General features: G+C 43.6%; 1 long non-coding RNA gene across 2 annotated transcripts in view; it reads right to left on the reverse strand.

Annotated features, from left to right (window-relative positions):
- LOC120407792 overlaps positions 1-16868 on the reverse strand; it is a 63619-nt gene extending 46751 nt beyond the window's left edge. For both annotated transcript variants that reach the window (XR_005600256.1, XR_005600255.1), the window contains exons 1-2: positions 16830-16868; positions 2558-2725 (exon numbers count right to left, since the gene is read on the reverse strand). This is a non-coding gene — a long non-coding RNA (uncharacterized LOC120407792). The remainder of the gene's footprint in view (positions 1-2557; positions 2726-16829) is intronic.
- Positions 16869-24136: the final 7268 nt, after the last annotated feature.

Genomic DNA, 24136 nt, shown 5'->3' on the forward strand with positions numbered 1-24136 from the left:
CAAGAAAGATTATCATATTATGAACATCTGAATATCCTATCATGTCTGGCATTTAATTTGGGGGTCATGAATGGGTGGAGCTTGGGAGAGTATAATTAATTTTTCCAGTTCATCCTTTGGAGCCAATAAGCCGGAGGGGAGGTGTAAAGCTTAGAGAGACATCTGAGACTCTCAGGAGGGAGCCAAGCCCAAGGAAAGTCTAAACAATCTGCTGCAAGTGGCATCTTATATTCACATTTCAGACTGATGGAGCTTAGTTTATGGATAGAGCTTGGAACAGTACCACTACTTTCTATTTCTGCCTCTTCCTCGGAAGGAGACCTATTTGTTATTGTGGACAGATCAATGGAGACATGAGCTCAATGTGTTCAAAATAGCTGTCCAAAAAGTAAAATGTTGGGCTTTATTAAGGAGTAGCTAAAAATAAACTAGCATATTTAGGTTAATATAATTGTATAGCTCAATGGCAGACCCTTCTTTTGAATATGGATCACCTCATCTAAAAAACTGGCAGAGCAGAAATGGAAATGGTCCAGTGAAATACATAAAGTTAGCCACATGTGAGGTGGGATGGGGAGAGATGAATGATGATCTTCCATTAGATGAGAAGTTAAAAAGACTTATCATCAAGGTATAGCTGCGTGGAAAAGATCACATAGGTCACTTAATGGTTTGTTCCCTACTGGATTCTTTCTAATATTTTGTCAAGAAGAGAAAAAGTTTGTGTGAATGGCAGGGGGGATGAGAGGGGGTGGGGGGAGGAGGATATGTGAGGTTAGGGTGACCAGATTGCAAGCATGAAAAATCGGGAGGGAGGGGAGAATAGGCACCTAAATAAGACAAAGTCCTGAATAGGGTGACTGTCCCTATAAAATTGGGACAAAGAGGGTTGCAAATTGTGACAAAATCCAAAAGGAAGTGTGTGGCTATTTCCTAGCCTCAGAAGATATAACACTGAACTTGTTTCCCTCTGGTGTTACACTGTACACATAGGAGTCTCTGCATGGCATACTTAGCGCTATGGGTAAAGAGAGGTTCAAGATAGTGCTAATAGGGAAAAAGTTCTTCAGCCGCACGGAGTGACAAGGACTCCATCTTCCCAGGCTGGAGTGGAGGTGGCTCAAGGGCTGGATAGGGGAGCAGTGTTATCAGTTTATCTTGGTGAAGAGCTACTGGGTTGACTTTACATGGAAGGTGCTCAGATAGCACAGTGATGGATGGCGATATGAAACCCTGCTATGGGCAGGTTATAAAAGTCAAGATCTGAGAGAGAAGTCAGGTGAATATCCCATAATGAGGGCAGAGGTTTGTAGATGACAGCTGCCAGGAGCAAGAACTCAGGATAGCTGAATAACCCAGGAGTTTTAGGGAGTCACCATGACAAACATGCAAGACTAGCTGTTGGCTCTCACTTTAAATGCTATTTCAGTGAAAATGGCTGAAAAAAAAATCTACTGACATAAAAAGTAAGAACGGAGCTTGTAGCATTGGCAAGGCCTCTGATAGTTGCTCCAACCATGCCAGGTCGCCTAAAATACTCCTATTCTATCTTGGAAGAAATTGTTTGGTGTGCTAATTCTTACAAAGGATTGATGCACTTTCAGAAAGTGGGAAAACATCAATTTCCCCAAAGTGTAATAATTTAATTCACACACTTGAAGGGTTCAGTGGGTTTTTAAACACAGCTCTTGCTTGTTGCTATATTTTAGTATGTTGTTTCAGAGACACTTTTTCATACAAAATGTGTTGAGATTTCAAAACAAGAACAAAAAGCCCAAGTTTAATTAAGTTTAAGTTAAGGTTAACTTTTCATCATGACCTGAAACACCTCAGACACTGAAATCCTTTAATGCATCAAACAAACAAACCCAAGGTAAGGGAAAATCTCCAGCATTTCTTACCACTTTCTCATCACCTAGAATGCTGTTGGTGACACAGTGCATCGTTCCACAGGGCATTCACTTCCATCTCTTTACATATACCCCAATATGAACTCCAAGTTTCACCCAATTCACTCTTCCATGCAAAGCTTCAGAGTATGGGATCACCATAATACCAACAGATCAGCACATCTGACTCACAAATAATGCATTTGGACAGGCATTTTGCTTTAAAGTTACTGAGGTCACTGCTACCACTCCATTGTAATTATGGCGCCATAGAAGAAACTCTGCTTTAGAGTCTGTGTGGCTCCTCCTGGACGTGCAGCCCAGAGGGGAAGTGGCAAAGGTGGCTATAAGCCACTTCTGCATCCTGGGGGATTCTGGGCTACTCTTGTTTACAGCTGCCTATAGGATGCTCCACAGTCTTGAGCAGTCCAGAACTTCCACGTCACTGTGGTATGGAGATTGCCACCTTCCACCGCCCCAAGGCTTGCGAGGGGCCTACACTGGGAAAATTCTTTCTTGGCCCCTTGTGGCACAGTCTCACCCAGGCACACTGTTACAGTGGCAGATAGGGGCAGGGGCTGGGATGGGACAGATTCTTTCCCTCTCCAATTGCGTTTGGATAGAGCTTCCCCAGCCTATCAAAGGGCCCAATCCTGCAATATACTGACCAGCTCCTGGGAGGAGAGAACTCAAGCACTGTAGATGAACCTGCAGCCATTCATCTTGCAGGACAGGTTTCTACCATTCAATAGAAGTCAGATGAGAATTCAGTATTTTTCTCATGAATCCTTCACAGTGCTCACTAACACCTTGTTTCCTTTGGGTGCTAACTTGCTCTGCAAAGAAAGACAGCTGTAATTGGCAAGTGATCCAAAATGTGTTCTGCTAGTGGCTACCTTTTAAGTATATTCAGCCTTAGTTCATGTGCATATGTGCACAGAGAGAGAAAAAAATGGTCTCTTTATGGCTGAAGTACTAACTTTTCATTTGAATTTAAAATAAAACCAAAGTTTCTAACTTCTGGCTCTTTTTAGAAAAGCACCAGTGGTAACAGCAAATAATAAGAAGGCCAAATCTACTGAACTTATTTTCAGTGACTTAAAAAAGAAAAAAAAAAAAGAAAATGCTGCTAATGCATTTCACAACTGCTGAAAGCTCCAGTCTAAATTGTTGCTTGGCAAGACATTAGGCCATCACTGTACTCAAAGAAATAGGCTCTGCAATTATCACTAATTAACCACCCCCTAACAGTTGGGAGCCAGTTGGAGAGGGCTTAGCTGAATGCAAATGAAGAGGGAGGGACATGCTGGAATGAGATTGTGTGGCATATTTGTTTTGTTTTGACTTCTTTCCAGACATATTTCAGTTTACATAAATATTTGAAGGTCGGATTAGACAGGATTTGCAGCACAATAGTATCAGGAATGCCTTTGCAAAAACTTTGATATGGTCTGCATGAGGTTCCGGGGAGGGGGACAGAGCTTTTTCAATGTATAAACTTGTGCCTTACCAGAACCACTCAGAACCTAATAATTTACAGATTATAACTACTCTGAATGCTCCTTCTCTCTTTGAATCATGATTAGCAAAGTGAACTGCATTTTTAAAAAAAATGACTGACACTATCTGAAACTTTTTGTACAAAGAAAAAATTATTGTCAAATGACTGAGTTAAGCAGTGCACATATGATGTCAAGTTATAAGTGACCTTTCACTGACCTTGAGGTTTGAATTTAGAGGGTTAAAGTTGTCTTTTGGCATTTTTGTCTATTCCCCCTCCGCCCCCTGCCCCCAACATGTTTATAGAAACTAAAGAGGACCCCACCTTTTGAACTAGGCAAGCTGTTTCCTGCAGAAGCAAAAGTTTGAGACTCTCCCAGTTAATGCCTTGTGAAAAGCAGTCAGTTAGGAGACCCTTTCCAGGGGAATGTTTTTGTTACTTTTTCAAGTATCTAATTTTCCAAGTAAGCAAAAGCTTTCTAAGGTAGCAGTCGGCTGGAGATAGTGCGAGAGAGAAAGAAACAGCAAAACAATGGAAGCAGAATTCTATATGTTCCACTGCGAAAGATTTCTTCAAAAAGCAAAATACCAAGGGCCACATTTTGATCTTGTTTGCAGTTATGTAAATCTGGAGTACAGAAGTCAATGGAATTACTCCGGCCAGACACAGGGATAAAGGAGATCAGAATCTGGCCCGAAGCTCTTAAAAAGCTTACCCTACAATTTTCCCCAACTCTGTACTGCTGGGGGAAAATGGATTCTCTCACACATACTATTCGTTCAGAAATACATTGTATTAATTGGATCTTTTGATTAGGGTGTGTTCATAAAAAATGGAGCAAGTGAAATGTAAGAGCCCATTGCTGAGTGAAGCAGGAAAGTGTTTCACAGAGAGATTTTATTGTTGCCATTCAATGAAAGGAAAAGTCTGATTTGAAGTACTCAGATTTAATCTCAGTACAGATTAGAATAGCACCATTGTATTCTGCTGGGGCTATTTGGAAAGGTGAACCAAAGCCTTTACACAGTTGTAGTATTTCAGTACGTGCAGTGAGATTTACATGCAATCAAGCAAGTCAATAATGTTAAATTGTTTGCATAGGAAGCCCTTCAGTGTAGGCAGCGCAAACATCGCCTTTCATGTTTTGGGTCAGGTACAATATGATCTTTTACCTGCTTTTGTAAATTGGCTCTGAGCATCAGCTACTTCCTGATGTCTCTCGCAACCCCTGGTTGTTTGCAAAGGTCTGTGGTGTGGTATTGTAGGTTTATTTTCTTTTAGGGATAGAGAACAGAATTACAGTTACTGCCCTAGCCATTTCACAACTTCTATGGAATTAGGCAATGGGTGTGATCTTTAGCAGCAACAGCCTTAATAAAAGAGTTAGCTGAGAATCCCAAGGGGTTGATCATAAACACATGTGGGACAAGTGCAATAGATTTAAAGTCAGTATTTGCAAATTGAACCAAAACTGAGCTTAGAAATACAAGATAAATGTGTTCTGTTACTGCTTTCCTGTTACATGGTTTCCTTTCAACTTATGACATGCAATATACTGTAATGTGAGGGGGAGAGAGCTAAATTTCATGTTGCTTCTAATTAAACCTGATAGACCTTTGAGCAGGAATTCAATTAATATAAATAGTTGATAGCATAACAGATTTTTTAGCTACCTACACTATGGAATTTCTGTTTGGGGGAACATATTTACTAGTGTACACAGGCGTAACATGATATTTTTACAGCAAATAGGATGTATTAGCAGAGAGTTGTGTAGTCTAGTTTTCTGAGGTCTGGATGTGGAATTCTTGAGTTTTAATTCCAGCTCTGATTCTGACTTCCTGTGTCTTTGTGTAGGAACCAACTGGCTAGAATGGGGCATTGCAGGGGTCGAGGCAGGTGCCACTTCCTCCTTGCAACTGAGGCCCAGGCAGGTTGCCACCAAAAGGAACTGAGAGGCTAAACTCTGCAGGAAGTCCCACCCTAAGTGGCATGAGCAACAGCCCTCTGTGATTCCCCGACTGGCTGGCACTTCCCATATAAATCAGGAAACCATTGCTGGGAGCTGTCTGAGCAACACAGACCTCCTGTGTGTTTCTGCCTTAGATGCAGCTCATTTCTGCAACTTGTTTTGACCCAAGTGGTCCCCAGCTCTCAACCTAGGCTAGGCTCCCAACCCTGATCCTGGTTTACTGTCTCTGGTTTAAGACCATAGCTAACCCCAGTGAAATACCCTGGCCTGGCCCAACCCCGCTTCTTGCCTTATGCTTTTAATTTGGTAATTGACTTTGGCACATGTGCCAGCTTCCTCCTTTCCCCGGGGGTGCTCAACCCCTGCTCAGCCCCAGGCTCTGCCCCCACTCCACCCCTTCCCCCAAAGCCTCATCCTGCCCCACCTCTTCCCGCTCCTGTTCTGCCCTCGCCCCACTTTTTCTCACCCAGTTCCACCCCCTCCCCCGAGCATGCTTTGTCTGCTCCTCCCCCTCCTGCACACTGTGGAAAAGCTGATTGCACAAGGTGAGAGGGCCTGGGAGGGAGGGGGAGGAGTTGATTGGCAGGGGCTGCCAGTGGGCGGGAGGTGCTGGGGGAGAACAGGGGAGTTGGCTGCCGGTGGGTGCTAAGCACCCACTAATTTTTTTCTGTGGGTGCTTCAGCCCTGGAGCACCCATGGAGTCGGTGCCTATGGACTCTGTTTTTGACCTGACCTGGCTCTGGATTGGTCTCTGACCTTCAGCCTCAATAATGGAGCAGCTCCCTCTGTGCCCACAGGCCACCCATGACCCAGCCCTGATGCTCTGGGCAAATCATTTACACCTCTCTGCCTCGGTTTCCCTGATTGTAGGATGGGGTTAGTACTTACCACCATGCAGGGGTACTGTGAGGATTAAATATTTGTAAACCACTTTGAAGATGAAAAATGCTAACTCCTGATAACAAAAACAGGTGATCAGTAGTACTAGCAAAACAAACCATGTTTTCTGAGTTTTACAGAACAGAGCATAATGTCAGTGCTTAACAAATAACAAAATACCACAACATTCCCTGCTGTGCCACAGACTTCCTGTGTGACCTTTGGCAAGTCACTTAGTCTGTGCCTCAGGTCCCCATTTGTAAAATACACAACACCCCTCCCAGGTAGGAAAGTAAAGATAAGTACAAGATTGTGAGGGGCTTAGATACAGTGGTACTGGGGGCCATGTAAGCAAGACAGACAGACAGTTATGATATTAAAACATTTAGCTTTCAAATAAATACTGTACTTTTGAACAGGAGACATGCTTGGACTAAGAATTATAGTGTATACATTTGAGACGTGGATTTCCCTAGACTGAAAGTATGAAACCCGTCTCTAGTACAATAGTGCATCTTATCCTGATTGGCTCTGAAATTTGATGATGCAGCCTGGGTGGATTTGGAATATTCCTGTCAGCCACAGTTCATTTTCTTTCAGAGCAAATCAGGGAGAAATCAGCCTGGGAATTAGACTCCTGGATTCTCCTTCCTGCTATGGCCTCCCCAGGTAAAAACCCCTTTGGCCAGCAAAGGAGAATTTCCCCAGGGAAGGCACTGTGTAGGCCTCCTCACCAGCCCTAATACCAGGGGTCAGGAGATGTGCTGTGGGTGAGGCGCAGAGGGGAGCAGGGGCAGGAGAGAAGTCCCCATAGTGTTTGCTGCTATGGAGATTCTCTGTTGCAGTGGAGCAGCACATGGGAAGCCCTGCAGGTGGGTGGGTATATCAAAGTACATAAAATAGAACAGCTGCTGCTTCTTCATCTACTTTACACACTGACCTGGAGCAGCCTAGAATAGGGAGGATGCAAGGATAGCAGAAAGCCACCTCCTACTTTCACTCCTTGGGGGCTGCACTTTTTGTGCCATGCCTCCTGGAGGCCCAGCACAGAATCTAGCCATGGTGCAAATCCATTTCAGTCAATGGAGTTGCATCAGAATTTAGTCTTGTGTGTCAACCTTGAATGTGGACTGACTTTCTTTTGGTTTATGTGTTTTAGGCTTTTGGGGTCCCAGGCTTCCTTATGCATGGGACCATGATGGCTGCCTGATTCCTCTAATTGTTGTTTGCAGTGTTGTTGTAGCCACCCTGGTCTCAGGATTTTTAGTGAGACACGGTGGATGAATTAATATCTTTCATTGGACCAATTTCTGATGGTGAGAAAGACAAGCTTTCAAGCTCACACAGAGCTCTCTCTTGAATACTTGTCTCTCTCGCCAACAGAGGTTGGTCCAATAAAAGATTCTCACCCACCTTGGCTCTCTGATTTGACTAATGGCAATTCACCTGAGACCCCAACATCCAGTATCTGGGAGAAAAATAGCTTAGAAGGGAACAATGAGATTATTCTCTGGCATTATGATGAGATGAGACGGATCATCAAGACTTGTCTGAGATGTATAAACTATTAAAACCAGATAGCAACACCTTTTCTGTGCTACGCCACAGGAACAAAGAAAAAAAATAAAAAAGGACAAAGGATGGGTACCACCTTTCCCTGAACATGTAAGGTCTTTGTTTCACTGAAATAGCCTTTAAAAGAAATAAAATGAAAAGGAAAGAATATAGGCTGCTTCTCTGATTTCATGCTCAATGAAATATGGTTATGTGCTCAGCAATCAAGAAAACAGCTGTCATGCCAAAAGCTAGCAGCATTACAATGAGACTTGCCCAATGCAAATGCATAGAAGAGGGATACATTTGGAAAACACACAGCCCAAACTAATTTTAACTTGTTCTGGGAATTATTCATATGTTACTTAAGTATGTCCATAAGTCAAAAGGAGGGTTGCTAATCTAAAGCATGCAACCCAAGTTATAGCTGATTTGGCATTGCACTTCCTTTTGCTGTGCCTCTTGGTTTATCTTAACTGTAATGCTTAGCAGGACAGAGTGTAGGTCAATTTGTAGACAGGGCTCATGACTTTGCACTGGATTCTGCCACTTTGCATCCTGTCAGAAGATGTCATGTCAAGTCACAATTCACAATCACAAAAGAAGCACCAAGTATCCAGGTCTGATTGCATCAGACAGACATATACAGGGCCATGAGAAATTCTCCAGATTGCTTGCCAGCAGCCAATAATAATCAACTTTAAAAATGAGAAGGTGGAGCTAAGCATCCACTGAGCTGACTCATCACAGCATGAAGTTCATGGTGCATTACAAGTTTGTCTGAAATGTAGGCCTGTCTGAAGAGTGAGTTCCCCACATGCACTTATTCTAACTTCCCATTTTCACAGTTTCTTTTCATTTTACTCCTTCTAAGCTGAATCTGAAGTATTCTTAGTATCAGCCAAAATGAGAGGAGAAACACACATTAGGTTTTGTTGTTTATTTTAAAAGGGCTTTAACCCAACTCGCTTTTGATACCCACAACATTTTGGGCATGAATGAGAGTACGTGGACAAAGGGCTACCTGACTTACAGGCACAAACAGGTAGTTAATAGTCCTTGTGGCCTCAGCTGCAGCAGCAAAATTTTGTGCTTAGCTATTTGAGGGTGCATAGGCCTATTAGGTCAACTTATTAATTCTCCTTGCTAATGCAAGATTGTTCCCTGCAATTTAATAGTCATATACATGAATCAATGCTAGTAATTTCCACCTCTAGGATTCCCAGTGTCTCTGGTCTTGTTTAGATTAAAAGTTCTTTGGAGATAGGACTGTGTTTTTTGTGCCTTAAACAGGTTCAAGCATTTAAGTGAAACCAGCAACAGAGAATATTCTTCAGCAATTTGCCTGGTCTAGTTCTGAAATGGGTTTTCAAATAATATTTTCAAGCAAAGTAAAAACTGGTCTCACTTCCTCCCCCAGGATTGCCCCATATCTTCTCCCTAGTAGAGGGCCTAACTTAAATAGGATTTAAGCACAGGCTCTAGCATCTGGCTCCGGCTACCATCAGAGACAGGACATTGTTTCAGTGTGGTATTCCTACATTCTTTACTGAATCAGGGCCTAAATAATTAAGTATCTGCTAGTTCTCACCTTGCTGCAATGTATCTTTATTTTGAGGGACACAGTTTAGGTCAAGGGGGCCAGGGCCCTCCCACTTTTTACCAGACCATAAGGGCAAGTGATGCGGGGGAGGGGGCAGAGAGGAAGAGAGGAGCAAGTGGGAGTGGGGTTGGGGGGGGGAGAAGAGGCAGTGCGACCGGGTGGGGAGCTTGCAGAGAAGGGGCGGTGTGAGGGCGGGGCTTCAGTAGGAATGGGTGGCCTGTGGGCAGGGCTTTGGGAGGCAGCAGGGCATGGGGACAGGGCCATGGTTTGGGCACCTGTGCCCCCCCCCTTTTAGCATGCTTCTGCTGCTCCTGGTTTAGATGCACTTTACTCCCATACCCTGCTAAATTCAACCAATTGCTGCTGCTGCTCACATTCCTCCCTGTCCACTGAGAGATAATATCCATTCCCATACTCTTCCTGCAGCTGGAAACCCCCACAGATGTTTGCTCTGTAAAACTGCCCTCTGTTCCAGCAGCCAAACGCCTGCAGCTATGCTGAGAATCATAAATAAAAATAATCTAGGAAGGCAAGCACACAAGGCAAGTGCTGCAGGATCACAGAAGTTGTCTTTAGAGAGATGTGACTGCTTTTGTTATGACAAAACAGATTCTGTAGCTGATTGAACTTCACCCTGTTGTGGTTTTTGATACAACATAAAGGACAGTTTTTCAGTCAACGTGATTTTTTAAATTAGGAGAACAATAAAACAAAATAGTTCATTATACATAAGAGTGAAGACATCCAAGGGACTGAATGGGTGCTGTTAAACTCCCAAACTCAACAGGAGCTCTGGGTTCTCAGCACCTCTGAAGCACAGGCCCCATATGACTAAATATGGATTTAGGTGCCTAATTTTAGGCACTCAAGATTGGAAATTTTGGCCAACATTAATTCTTATTGGAGCGGGGCCCGAACTAGAACCGAATCCCCTGATCCAAAACCATCTTTACAGTTCTGAATCTGAGTCAGAGCCACAGGTGGAAAGGACCTGTTTCCTGGATCCAGTTTCAATGAGTTTCCAAGAGGGTGGAAATCTCAAGGGATCAGGTGATCTCTCTCAATCTTTCAATTATTTTGGGCTGAAAACTCATGAGAATAACTATCAAGATTTTGTCACCATTGAAACGGAACCTTAGCCCTTGAAGACATGCACTAAAATGCAGTCGAGAGTTGCCATCCTCTGCAGACTTGCCAATGACTCCAGGGCGCTAGTGCTGCAACCTTATGGACATCTAACAATGCCCTAATTATTGCACCTGCCAATTACTGTGTGGCAGCAGGGGACTCCAGTCATCATTGTGGAAAGTTGCACTCAGCGATCAGCTCTGCCCTTCATACCATCACTGGTGCGACCCAAACAACTCCAGTCTCCAACTTTCCAGTCCAGACTGGCAGGGCTTCTCCAGCAATTCAGAATGAACGCAGGGTCCTGGCCATATGACTGTGTGCTCCCAATTGTCAGGACAGCTTACCACACAATTTCATCTCAAAGTCAGCAACAGCTAAAGTCAACTCGCCCCTTTTCTGAAATAGCTGAGCCTCTCAGACTGTACATCAGATACAACCTTGCTAGGGAACAATGACAACAGGTGGTATGGGGCTATATTTTGGATTCCTGGTGCATTTCTTGGCAGATAGACAACTCAGATCTGTGTCCCTGAGTCTCCATGGATCAGTTCTTGCATGTCCCTCAGAACCGCTATATGAACTAAAAGATCCTCCTTTGTTACAACAGGATACATTGTCATCATGGGCAGCTTAACTCACACCTTTACCTTTTAGGGCTTCTTGAGCTCCCTGTCATGCTTCTGTGGAGCTCAGGAACAACCAGCATGCCATCTGGTTACGGACTGCCCTCTATCCATCCACCATTGAGATGAGAAAATGCTGCTGTGATAGAGTGGCTACTTCACTTATTCAACATCTAATTCATTGTTTGTGCCATCAGAAGCCATACACATAGGGTGACCAGACAGCAAATGTGAAAAATATGGACGGGGTGGGGCAGTAATAGGAGCCTATATAAGAAAAAAAACAAAAATCAGGACTGTCCCTATAAAATTGGGACATCTGGTCACCCTACATACACAAGAAGCAACCCTGGAATGGTTTTAAACCCAGATTTTGAACCTGTAAGAATAACCCTAAACTGGATACAAATTTGGATTCTAAACCATCCATGGACAATGAGTAACTGTGAACTACAAACATGGAGTCATCCCACAAGCTTCTCACCTGATAATTCTTTTCAGATAAAGAAAGTGTGACTAAACTCTCAGAGAATACACATTAAAAAATGTGTACTTTCTGAAAATTACACTGTTTCATATTAATTCAAACATCCCATAAAGAAGCAGGGTACTTTACAGACAAACAAAAGAGGACATCTGTGTTCTGAAGAGCTCACAACATACTTGTGCATATTGAAATTCAACAACAACAAATGCTAAAGTAGGGCATGGCTGCCCTGCAGCATTCCTTGTACTCAGTAGTACAATTTATTGTCTACTATGTAAATTGGGGGTAGTACTAATTTATCTCTACAGTGCAGTAAGTCTTCACAGTTAAAAGCTTTGTGCGTTCCTCAGGTAGAAGGTGCTATAGATGTGCAAAGGGTTATTTATTATAATCTCTGGGTGATCATATGACTGGACAAGCTGATGGCGAAGCACAAGGAAATCTGTAACATTTAGAACATTTGTTCCATATGGAAAAGCCAAGAGCATAGTGTTTTTTGTGCAGAATTCAGACTAATATATAATTGCCAAGACTAATGGGTCTATTTTTGGAGGCTTACCAAACTCTGTACAATGGTGCAGAAGTGTATTTTATTTAAAGATTGTTGTCACAATGGTGTTTATAAAGTGCCCAGGTAACACCTCGGTAAAAAAAAAATACTCATATCAAGCGCTACGAAGAAGTCTGCCTACATTTCTTTGGTGTGTTGTTTTACCCCATTTCCAACAAGTCTGTACAAAGTAACAAGTTCCCAGAATTGGGATTCTGCCAGTGCCATCTCTGTTTGTGAAGAGATGAACAAGACAGAGTTTCTGCATAGTAATATTATGAGTTACACTTCAATAGTAACTAGTTGCCCCAACATAGATCAGGGCCCCATTGTGCTCTGCACTGTACAAACACAGAGTAAGAGGCAGGCCCTTCTCCAATAAATTTACAATCCAAAACAAAGTGTGGGAGAAAGGGAGTATTATTATTCTCACTTTACAAATGGAGAACAGACACAGAAACACCACAAAGTCAACGGAGTCTTTCCAATGACTTCAATGGGCTTTTGATTAAGTGACTTGCTGAAGGCCACAGAGGAAGAGAAGGGTACTAAACCCAGATTTCCTGACTCTCAGTCCAGTGTCTGAACCATCAGATCATCCTTTTTCTCTGTAGAAGGAAAGAGCCTGCATGCAGACAAGCAGAAAGCTTTTACTGGACAAGCTGTGACTTTTTCTGCAAACTTTAAAATATTTCATCTAATGAAAGCCAGGACTAAGTTGTGTGGCGCTGAGTTTACAAAATGCTGTCAAGTTTCATGCTGAGACTTGTATGCAAAATCTCTCTTTTCTCTTGACAACCTAGCCTCTCCCATTATCAGATGAACAAACAGATTATGGTGGTTCAGGCACAGAAAGAGTTGCTGGGCTTAACAGCATCTCTTCCGATCATGTCTAGTCATGTCTTTCAAGTGCATTCACAGATGTATAATATTTTGAGCCCTTTTCATATACAAGATTTAGTTTTACCATTCTCACGTCAGGACCCTGACCCAGGAAAGCTGTATACACCTATAACAGAAAGGTGTTTTGTTTGCTTTCTTCTTCTGTCTCTTTAGGCTTTCTCCCATTCCCACCCCCCAAATTTATCTATTTTTAAATGGTTGCTCCTGTTTCTCACCTCATCCCACTTGGCTCGTAGTATCGCAGTAAAAGAAACAACTCAGCATCTCCTCTAACATCAACGGAGAGGACTGTTTTGAAATTGGTACAGACAGGAAAGTTTAGCTTATGTTTCCAGATATTTAGGGCCTAATCCCACTCTGAGGTACATTGTGAAACACCATTGACTTTAATGGGTTACACAGCTTGTAAGGCAGGAATGGGTTTCTATGAGTGAGTGAATGTGTATGAGCAGAAGACAGGGGCTAGGTTAGAAAATAGACCTGAAAATAAGCAGTTACACATATTTAAATGTGCTTACAACTTTCCACTAAAATCCAAGCATATGATACCATTTTTATTTTAATGAGGCATACTTTGTCTTGCTCATCACGATAAAATTTCATAGCTCTAATTAACACATGGGGGACTCATTCAGACAGTAGCTATATCTGAGCCACAAAGTAATAGTGACCATAATATAATTAAAAATTCATCAGCGAAGGGATCAGACCAAAAACTAGCACAGAGGCACTAAACTTCAGAAAGGAGATTCAAAAAAAGTTAGGAAGTCAGCCAAAGACCTTGAAGTCAAAACTGAGAATTCTTAAGACTCCACCATAGAGGTGTCTTACCTATCCCAGACCTACTCTTTTCAAGTAATAAAGATGTGATACTGTCAAAGATTGAAATGTTATAATAAAAAGGGTCAGAACAAACTGATAAATTAAAGAAAAAGTCACCAGGATCAGCCGGTATTCCTCCAGAAGTTCAAGGAGTTTAAGAATGAAATGATTGAGCTGCTAATAATTATGTGCAATCTGTCATTAAAATTAATAGATTTTTAAGACCACAAGGGATCATTATGATCATCTACTCTGACCTTCTGCATAATACAAGCCACAGAATTTCATAAAGTGATTCCTGCATCGATCTCACATAGTCTAGCTCAGGGGCAGGTCCGGCTCCAGGGTTTTTGCCACCCCAAGCGGCAAAAAGAAAGAAAAAAAAAAAAAAAAGCCGCGATCGTGATCTGCAGCTCTGCCGCCACCGCTTCAGAATTCGGCAGCTGGTCCTTCGCTCCGAAAGGGACCGAGGGACCCACCGCCGAATTGCTGCCGAAGACCCGGACGTGCTGCCTCTCACCATTGGCCGCCCCAAGCACCTGCTTGCTGGGCTGGTGCATAGAGCCGGCCCTGTAGCTCAACCAGAAGTTACTTATCAGATATGCAGTGGTGATCAAAGAAGTAAACTAAATCTTTGATGATATAAGGCATTGGACAAACAACACTTGATAAAAATGCCATATTAGAAATCAGTGGTGCTCTGGTCCCTATCTCAATAAAGATATAGCATACAAAATAATTAATGGTAAAAGGTAAATCAGGTGCTGTTTACTCTCTCTTAACACAAGGGAACATTCACTTCTATTGAAAGGCTACAAATTTAAAAGGAAATTTCTGTTTACATGACACTTAAATAACCTGTGGAACTCATTGCCACACTTATCATGGAAGCCAAGAACTTAGTAGGATTCGAAAAAGGATTAGGCACTTCTCTAACCAAGGAGAACAGCCAGAGTTACACTGTATAGCAGTGGTTCTCTAACTTTTTTTTCGCGGACCACTTGAAAATTGCTGAGGGTCTCAGTGGACCACTTAATGATCTTTCCAAATGTTGTTTGTACCAGTAGCTAACTATTGTAAAGTGCTTTGGATAAAAGCACTACATAAAAAAACCTTAATTATTAACTTTTTGGTTATACAAATAAAAGCACATAACTCATATTTTAATATCACTAGTCTTACCTTTCTAATGAGCTGGGGCCATGAAGGTGGGGGGGGGGATCTCTCCCTCTCTCCCCTGCCGTGGCAGCCCCCATGCTGAGGCTGGGAAAGAGGGGGGGTCTCTCCCCCACCACCGCAGTCACAGAGATGGGGCTGGGAAGGAGAGGGATCTCTCCCCAGCAGCCACAACCCTGGAGCTGGGGAAAGTCGTCTCTTTCTCTGGCCACTGCAGCCCTGCACGTCCCAAATTTCCCCCATCCCCTCTTCTCACCCCACTGCCCCCTCCCATCTACCCCCTATTCCCGCCAACGCCACCACCTCACCTTACATGTGCATCTTCTCCAGAGTCCAGGCACCTAATTAGTGGTGCCACTAATTAGGTGGATGGCCCTTCATTCTCTTGTGTGCGGCCGCCCAGGTGTGCACCTTAGAGAGAACTATCCGTGGACCATCTGAATGGAGCTCATGGACCACTGGTGGCCCATGGACCACAGTTTGAGAACCTCTGCTGTATAGCATAAAAATAAACAAACTAGAAAGATAAACCCTCATGCTGCAGGGCATAGGGGCGTGGATCGTTTTGGGAAGGAAGTATCCCCATGCATAGATTATTCAACAATTATCTGCTATGGGGTTTCTTGCACCTTCTTCTGAATTATCTGGTACTGGCTGCTGTCAGAAACAGGATGCAGGACTAGCTAGGGAGTACAGTTCTGGGATGACAATTCCTACATTCTTATGTTCATTGGCAAAAAATACAATTTAGAACTACTTCAAACCTTGAGGCCTAGAGATAAAGGAAGGTGTAGCAGCTAATGACTACAGTCTATTAATTACACATCTAAGTAAATTTGTAAACATAACCCTGAGATCATGAGGCAGAATGACACTCCTAGTACCACAGGCCCTGAAGTCACGTTCTGAAGTCCCTCAAAAGTCCATAAAAGCATGTGTTTAAGCGCTTTCTTGAATACAGTGATTTCTAAAATCAGGATCTTCCTTTGGAGCTGCTGTTCTCAATGTCTTGCAGTAAAGTAACAGAAATAGTAAGTTATTTACATATCAGTTAAACTATTTTTTTTATTTAAACGTTCCCCTACAGTGTTGCAACCCCTTCCAACCTGGTGTTATTGTGTTAGAAGCAAAAAGTGAAATTATCTGGAAATAAAAGTGGAACAAGCAAACTAATCCAGGTTCATTATCCCAGCTAAGTCAAATGTAAAAAATAAACATACAGACAAAAACGTATAATGCAATTTATGGGCAAAATTCTGCACTCCATTAAACCTATGCAAACTCACTCACTTTACATATTATTTTGTTTTAAACAATTCAGGACCTACTACTCAAATTCAATGTGAGTTGATGGCCCTCATCACCTCTCAGGAAAAGGCCAATAAGCTGCAATTAGCAAGGGCCACATCCATCTCTATTCAGGCGGAACTCCCATTGAAGCCAGTGATGTTGCACAGCTATAATTAAGGGCAGTCTTTTTTTCACCAACAAATCATTTTGTAAAAAGTTAAACGGGGAAGGTGGGAGGGGGAAGGAGGGAAATCAGGGTCATTGGGACTACTCATATGCTTAAAATTAAGCACATGCCTAAGTGCTTTGCTGGATCAGGACCAGAATGTGCTCAACACCTTGCAGGATCAAGACCTTATATACTAGCCATTCCCAAAAAGAATTTACTCCAAATCACTATTATCCAACTGGAATGTCACATGATGCCAAGACAAGATAAATTAACTTACCAAGGTATCTGGTTTCAGAGTAGCAGCCGTGTTAGTCTGTATCCGCAAAAAAACAAAACAAAACAGGAGTACTTGTGGCACCTTAAAGACTAACAAATTTATTTAAGCATGAGCTTTCGTGAACTACAGCTAACTTCTTCGGATGCATAGAATGGAACACACAGACAGGGGATATTTATTATCTGGGTTACACCAAACTCTAATGACATAGCAAGGGAGAATAATTTTGCACCATTAATCAACAAGACCCCCAGTTGCACAGGGCTCTCCATGTCCAATTATCATTATGAACATAAGGGCAACTAAAATGATTAGGGGTTTGGAGAGGGTCCCATACGAGGAAAGATTAAAGAGGCTAGGACTCTTCAGCTTGGAAAAGAGGAGACAAAGGGGGGATATGATAGAGGTATATAAAATCATGAGTGATGTTGAGAAAGTGGATAAGGAAAAGTTATTTACTTATTCCCATAATACAAGAACTAGGGGTCACCAAATGAAATTAATAGGCAGCAGGTTTTAAACAAATAAAAGGAAGTTCTTCTTCACGCAGCGCACAGTCAACTTGTGGAACTCCTTACCTGAGGAGGTTGTGAAGGCTAGGACTATAACAATGTTGAAAAGGGAACTGGATAAATTCATGGTGGTTAAGTCCACAAATGGCTATTAGCCAGGATAGGTAAGGAATGGTGTCCCTAGCCTCTGTTTGGCAGAGGATGGAGATGGATGGCAGGAGAGAGATCACTTGATCATTGCCTGTTAGGTTCACTCCCTCTGGGGCACCTGGCATTGGCCACTGTCGGTAGACAGATATTGGGCTAGATGGACCTTTGGTCTGATCCGGTACGGCCATTCTTATGTTCTTATGTTTAAATCATGACACATGTTCTAAGCATTTTCTTTGTATTAAGCCAATCCAAAGGGGAAACTCCCTTACTGTCTACCACACTAACTACAGTAACATTCATTAGAACAGCTAACAGTAGAAATCCCTGTACACAACACCACTTTACCTCAGAGGCCCTATGCCCAAAAGACTCGTATGATCCATGATCATCATAAACACACCTAATAAGGAGCTTTCTTAATTTCTTTTGTTTGCATGAGCTTAGCAGGGCTAGGGCCTGCTCCTGCTTCCATTTAAGTCAATCAGCGTTTCACTTTAATAAAAGAAGCCCGTAGTGTCAGATTGCATTTGTTGGTTATGTATCCCTGTTCTTTCCTTAATCATTACAACAATATAAATTTAGCAGCCAAGTCCTCACTTAGGCATGTATTTAGCTCTAAGCACCCAAGTAATTCCACCAGCTTCAGTGAAAATACTCAGGTGACTAAAATTTAAGCACATATATAACATCAAGTTCATAGGATCAGAGTCCCTGTTTCTATTTGTTTTATCCTAGCAAATACAGCTAGCAACCTCTGAAACCATCCCCATGTCAAATAAATGTTCCAATATATTACATCTGTACTGCATGTAAAATGCATGCAACATGTACATAGTTTACTTGACTTAATACCAAAAGTCTAGGAACTGGAGGTGTTAAAAATAGAAATCCAATCACATTAAATCCATTGACTTATTTACATTCAATTTGCAACACACCTAGGTTTGTATTTCTGTGCTTATATTGTGAACAAAACTAGCCAGTGTTGTTTATGTTGAATACATTTCTGCATACGTGTGCAATGTATGAAGTCATATGCTGAATATAGGAAACATATGTTATTTAATACGGTGACTCACACTGAGTGATGTAGTCTAAAGGGTATATTCTCTCTAGGCGAATGAAAGTACTCTCAATAATGCTAATAATCCCCTAAATCCCGGAGGGCCTTGTCTATCTGCGAGTATCTGCAGCCTTCTGAGCTGTGTAATCTGTGCAAGGTGACAGATGCTAGCTGTGCATGAGAGAAGAGTCAGTTCACTTCCCTTTACGCCACTTACCCTCCAGCTCAATGGCAGGCAGTTACTGAGCTACCTAGGGGTAAAGCTCCCCACCATGCACACACCACTACCCCCAGTTCTCAGGCCAGTCCACTCCAGCCAAGGTCACTTCAACTGCCACAGAGCTAAGGCAACATCCTTGCACAGGCTCCAGAAGATTGACTGTCTCTCAGGCCAATCTGAAGTTGGCTGATCTGCCAAGCTAAGAAACCTAATCTGTCTGGGGCAGAAGGGTGACTACCTGCAACAACCTTTGGAGGGGGTGTCCCTCTCTCTCCCTCATGACTGCCGTGGATGATTTTGGATAACAGGGAATGGCAGATTAATATAGTCCTCCAAGACAGCGTGCTGTCAGCCAAGGAAAGCCTAAGTATATGGGCATGTTAAAATACTAGGGAACACAAAACTCCAGCAATTTGCCCATGAGCTTCTTTGTCATATCTGGACGTGGGCTGGACAATCTGGGGAGGGATCATCTGTGGAATATCTAAGGGCTTGTCTACATGGAGAAATAGTTATTCCTCAATATCTGCTCTGCACTACTTCCCCTTAGTGTGGACACTCTTAATGTGGAATAAAAGCGTTCACATGGGGAGTTAGCATGGAATAGCTATAATGCTTTAAATTCACACACTTGCTTATTTTGCAAGAGCTTCCCCATATAGGCATGCCCTAACATAGCATTTAATGACTGCTAGAGAGGGGGATATTTTCCCCTTCTGAACAAAAACAACCTCCTCAGCTTCAGAGTGCTAGAAAACCACAAGTCATCAGCAAGGCAGCGTGCAGTCTCACCTGTCCAGACCAGCAATGTGGTAGACTGGAACCCAGTAATTCTTTATATGCTAGAGCTCCTTAACATTGTTGTCACATTATCCATGAGCTATGAGCCACATACAGGTTATTGTCTGCAGGGGAAGGTCTTAAATAAATAGGGACAAACGAACACTTTTAAAAATGAGCCTGTTCTGATGCATAGAGGCAGCTGAGAACTGAAACACACAGCAGCCATAGTGCCCGTGGCAGAAGTCCACCCTCCCCCAATGAGGATGGAGGGGATTTCCAGGCCTTAAAGACTGCCCCGTATGGTTGGAAGAGGTGGTTTGTGAAAAACTAAGGATTTTTTTTAAAAGGTCATCATAACAAACTTTCAAACTTTTGGTCCTGCAGCCTGAAAAATTCCACCAATCCTGCAAGAAGTGTGGGTGGGTGGATTTTTAAACAGGAATATAGCAATATCCCTTTTGCAGGGCAGGGAATCCCCTGAGAAACATTAGAGTGAAGGTAAGAATGTTAAGGTTCCAGGGCTGCAGTGATTGTTTTACATTTTCAAAGATACATTCACAATGTAAAGGACTACAGGCTTACTTTTTCAAAGCTGAAATTAACATTGACACTTCCCCCCAAACCAGGGAGCCCATGACCAGGGCCTTTTTCAGCCTCTCAGTTTACCTTGCTTCTGAAGTCAGCATAAACATTGCCCAGGAGTCTCTGTTTCACACACACAATACCAATTATTCTGTCATAAAAACAACCCTAAATAATCAGAGAGTTTCCCTTTCTCTCTAACATCTAGAGCCGGTTCAAAGGCCACCGGAGTCAGCCATGCTGCCATTAACTTCCCTTTAATTGGTTACACAACTGCAGTAGGCATGCTGGTAAAAATGGTCAAGTCTGAAGAACAACTTTGTGTGTATTTTTGGGCCAGAGGTGGGGTTGAGGGTGTGTGTGTGAGAAAAGAACCATTGCGGCATGAGAGAGAATGCTGATTACAAACCCACAATTTTCTGTAATTGGGCCTCATTCATAAATTCCTCAGTGTTCCAAAAGGCAGGAGAGGTAAAACAAGTGCCACGGGGATCAGAGCAACAGGAATCTGTAAGGATTCTAGACTACAGAGTTAATTACACTTAATCAGCTCAGAGAAGCTCTGTATTCAAAGAATAAAAACTATGATTCACAAAATACCCCCACCGGCAGGGAACCAGAGTCTCTCAATTTATAGTCATATCGTCACCTATTTTGTCCTCTTTGATACCGATATTTTGAGCAGGAAGTGACCCTCCCTACTGAAACCCTAAGTGCCCTGTGCTCTCCTTGACCACTCACAAAACTTGCCACAGGAAATGTGCACATCTTTGTAAGTTTGTGAGAAGATCCCTGATGTGAAGTGGAAAAACACTTGGGTGCATTCCATTACAAATATTTCTCAATGTGGGTCCCAGACTGAGAGATGTTTGGAACAGTTTCAGGTGCACAGAATACATATTCATTATTTATTGTTATTTGAGGTGACCTAGATAGCACCATACTTTTATAAACAGTGCAAGATTCCTTCCCTGGGAAAGACTGACAAAAGAGGTGGGTTTTAAGGTTTCATAGATTCCAAGACCAGAAGGAACCAATAATGATACAGGAGGTCAGACTAGATAACACAGGCCATAGAACTTCCACAAAATAATTCCTAGAGCAGAGGTGGGCAAACTTTTTGGCCCGAGGGTCACATCTGGGTATAGAAATTGTATGGCGGGCCATGAATACTCACAAAATTGGTGGTTGGGATGTGGGGGGGTGGGGGAGGGCTCCAGCTGGGGGTGCAGGCACTGAGGTGGGGGTGAGGGGTTGGAGGTGCAGGGGGGTGCACCGAGCTGGGACCGAAGGGTTTTGAAAGCGGGAGGGAGATCAGGGATGGGGCAGGGGGGTGGGGTGTAGGAGGGGGTCAGGGGTGCAAGCTCTGGGCAGCGCTTACCTGAAGCAGCTCCCAGAAGCAGCAGCATGTCCCCTCTCCAGCTCTAGGCAGAGGCAGAACCAAGCAGTTCTGCACGCTGCCTTGTCCGCAGGCGCCCCTGCAGCTCCCATTGGCTATGGTTCCCGGCCAATGGGAGCTGTGGGGGCAGCGTGCGGAGCCCTTGGCTGCCCCTACGCGAAGGAGCCGGAGGGGGGACATGCCACTGCTTCTGGAAGCCACACTGAGCGGGGCAAGCCCTGGACCCTACTCCCCAGCAGGAGCTTGAGGGCCAGATTAAAAAGTCTGGAGGGCCAGATGTGGCACCCAGGCCGTAGTTTGCCCACCCCTGTCCTAGAGCATAACTTGTAGAAAAACTTTCAATCTTCATTTAAATATGGTCAGTGATGGAGAATCCACCACAACCCTTGGTAAATTGTAATGGTTAATTACTTTCACTGTTAAAAATTTACATCTTACCACCAGTCTGAATTTGTCTATCTTCAACTTCCAGCCATTGGATCCTGTTGTACCTTTCTATGCTAGATTGAAGAGCCCATTATTAAATATTTGCTCCCCATGTAGATACTTATAGACTGTAATCAAGTCACCCCTTAACCTTCTCTTTGTTAAGCTAAATAGATGGAGCTCTTTCAGTCTATCACTATACTGCGTATTTTCTAATCCTTTAATCATTCTCATAGCTCTTCTCTGAACCCTCTCCTATTTATCAACATCCTTCTTGGATCATGGACACCAGAACTGGACATAGCATTCAATCAGCAGTTGCACTAGTGCCAAACATAGAGGTAAAATAACTGCTCTAATCCTACTCAGGATTCCCTGGTTTATGCATCCCAGGATCATATTAGCTTTTTTGGCCAGAGCATCCCAATGGAAGCTCATGTTTAGCTGATTATCCACCATGACCACCTAGTCTTTTTCAGAGTCACTGCTTCCCAGGATAGAGTCCCCCATCCTGTAAGGATGGCCTATGTTCTTGTTCCTAGATTTGAAGAAAGAGAAAATACTTAATAGGCAAGAATAAAGATTTTTAGCAAGGAAGGTAGGAACAGTGAAGGCCAAGAGTGGAATAAAGAGAGGAAGGGAACAGAAAGCTCTGGAGAGAAAACAAAGTGGAAATATAGATTGGGGAAAGATTGAGGACTTTGAAGATGCTTGAATTTGAGTGGGATAAAATTTTTCCTCCCAAACGTTTTTTCTCTGAAAAATTCAGATTGGTGTCAACTGAGACATTTTGCAAATTCTGTCAGTTTTGATTAATAGTTTTAGTTGGGGGGGGGGTTGGTATTAGATTCACAAAGCAATTTAGGTGTCATTGATAAAACCAAGAGGAGTAGACAGACCCCTTATAGTCTATAGTTCAGCAGTTAGGGCACTCACCAGGGACACAGGCGACCCAGGCTGGAATCCCCACTCTGGAGTAAGGACTCGAACCTACCCCTGAGAGGCGAGTGCCCTAAGCACCAGGCTACTGGCTGTTTTGGAGTGCATGGGGGGAGGGGAGGTGTCTCTCAATCTCTCCTGAGGAATTGTTCCAATGGACCAGGGACTGGAACCCATGTGCGTGCCCTGACCATCGAGGCTATCAAGTTATTCTCCCTCTCCCTCTCCGTCTCTGGTCCAAGGAGTGTGTAAGTAATTTATGCAAAGTGAAACAGCTTTAACAGCAGAGATTGAGAGAGCCCTGTTCCAGAATAGCCAATAGCCTGGGGGTTAGGGCACTTGCCTCAGAAGGGGAGAGGTCTGTATTCCAAAGCACAGATTCCACAAGTGAGTACCCTAACCACTGGGCTATAGGGTATAAGCGGGGCACCTCTTCCTCCTCCTTTTGTGCACGGCATCTGTGATGGTGTTCAACTCACCACTGCAGCGCCTCCTGCTGGCTGTCTGGGGAATTGGCTTAGTTCACCAGTGCGCCTTCCTCTGGTGACATCTTGCCTCCGTCACTTCTGCTCCAGGACCCATGTCACTCCCAGGATCACCGCATCCTCTTCCAGATGCAGCTCTCCGGCTGTGCCCCACTCTGTTGTCCCTCTAGCCAGCCACTGTCCAGCCACTTCCTCTTCAATAGCAAGTGATAGCAAAGGGGGGGTGACTCAGACCCAACCACTACTTCAGGTCCCAGCCCCGAGACCCTATAGCTGGCAGCCACGTGCTGCATCACCCCGCAGTCTATTTTCCTGGGCCACTTCCCCGCAGCCCTAGCACCTTCTCTGCCCTTGTCTCAGGGCCTCAGTCTATCAGTAGGCAGCTGAGAGCTCGCTCCCACTTCCCTGATCTGCCCAGCACTGCTCTGTCCCAGGTGCTATCTTCCTTCCTTCTGCGAGGAATCCGGTCCTCCCTCCTTGAGCTTCAGGGAGTGACTGAAGCTGCTCTGCCCAACAGCCCTTCTTATACGGCACAGCCTGGTCCTGATTGGATGCCCTATAAGCCCTCTCCTGATTGGCTGCCTCCTGTGCAGCCTCCAAAGGGTTGCTTTAACCCCTTATGGGCCAGTGTGGGGCAGATGCCCCATTACAGCGCCCAAGTCCTCCTGTGAATCTAACCTTTTGCTTTAATTTTTTTAAAGGAAAAAGATGTCCTAAATTGGAGTTAAACATTTCTTTCGACCCA

Source organism: Mauremys reevesii, linkage group 6, assembly GCF_016161935.1.
Source record: "Mauremys reevesii isolate NIE-2019 linkage group 6, ASM1616193v1, whole genome shotgun sequence".
In the NCBI taxonomy this organism is placed as follows: Eukaryota; Metazoa; Chordata; order Testudines; family Geoemydidae; genus Mauremys; species Mauremys reevesii.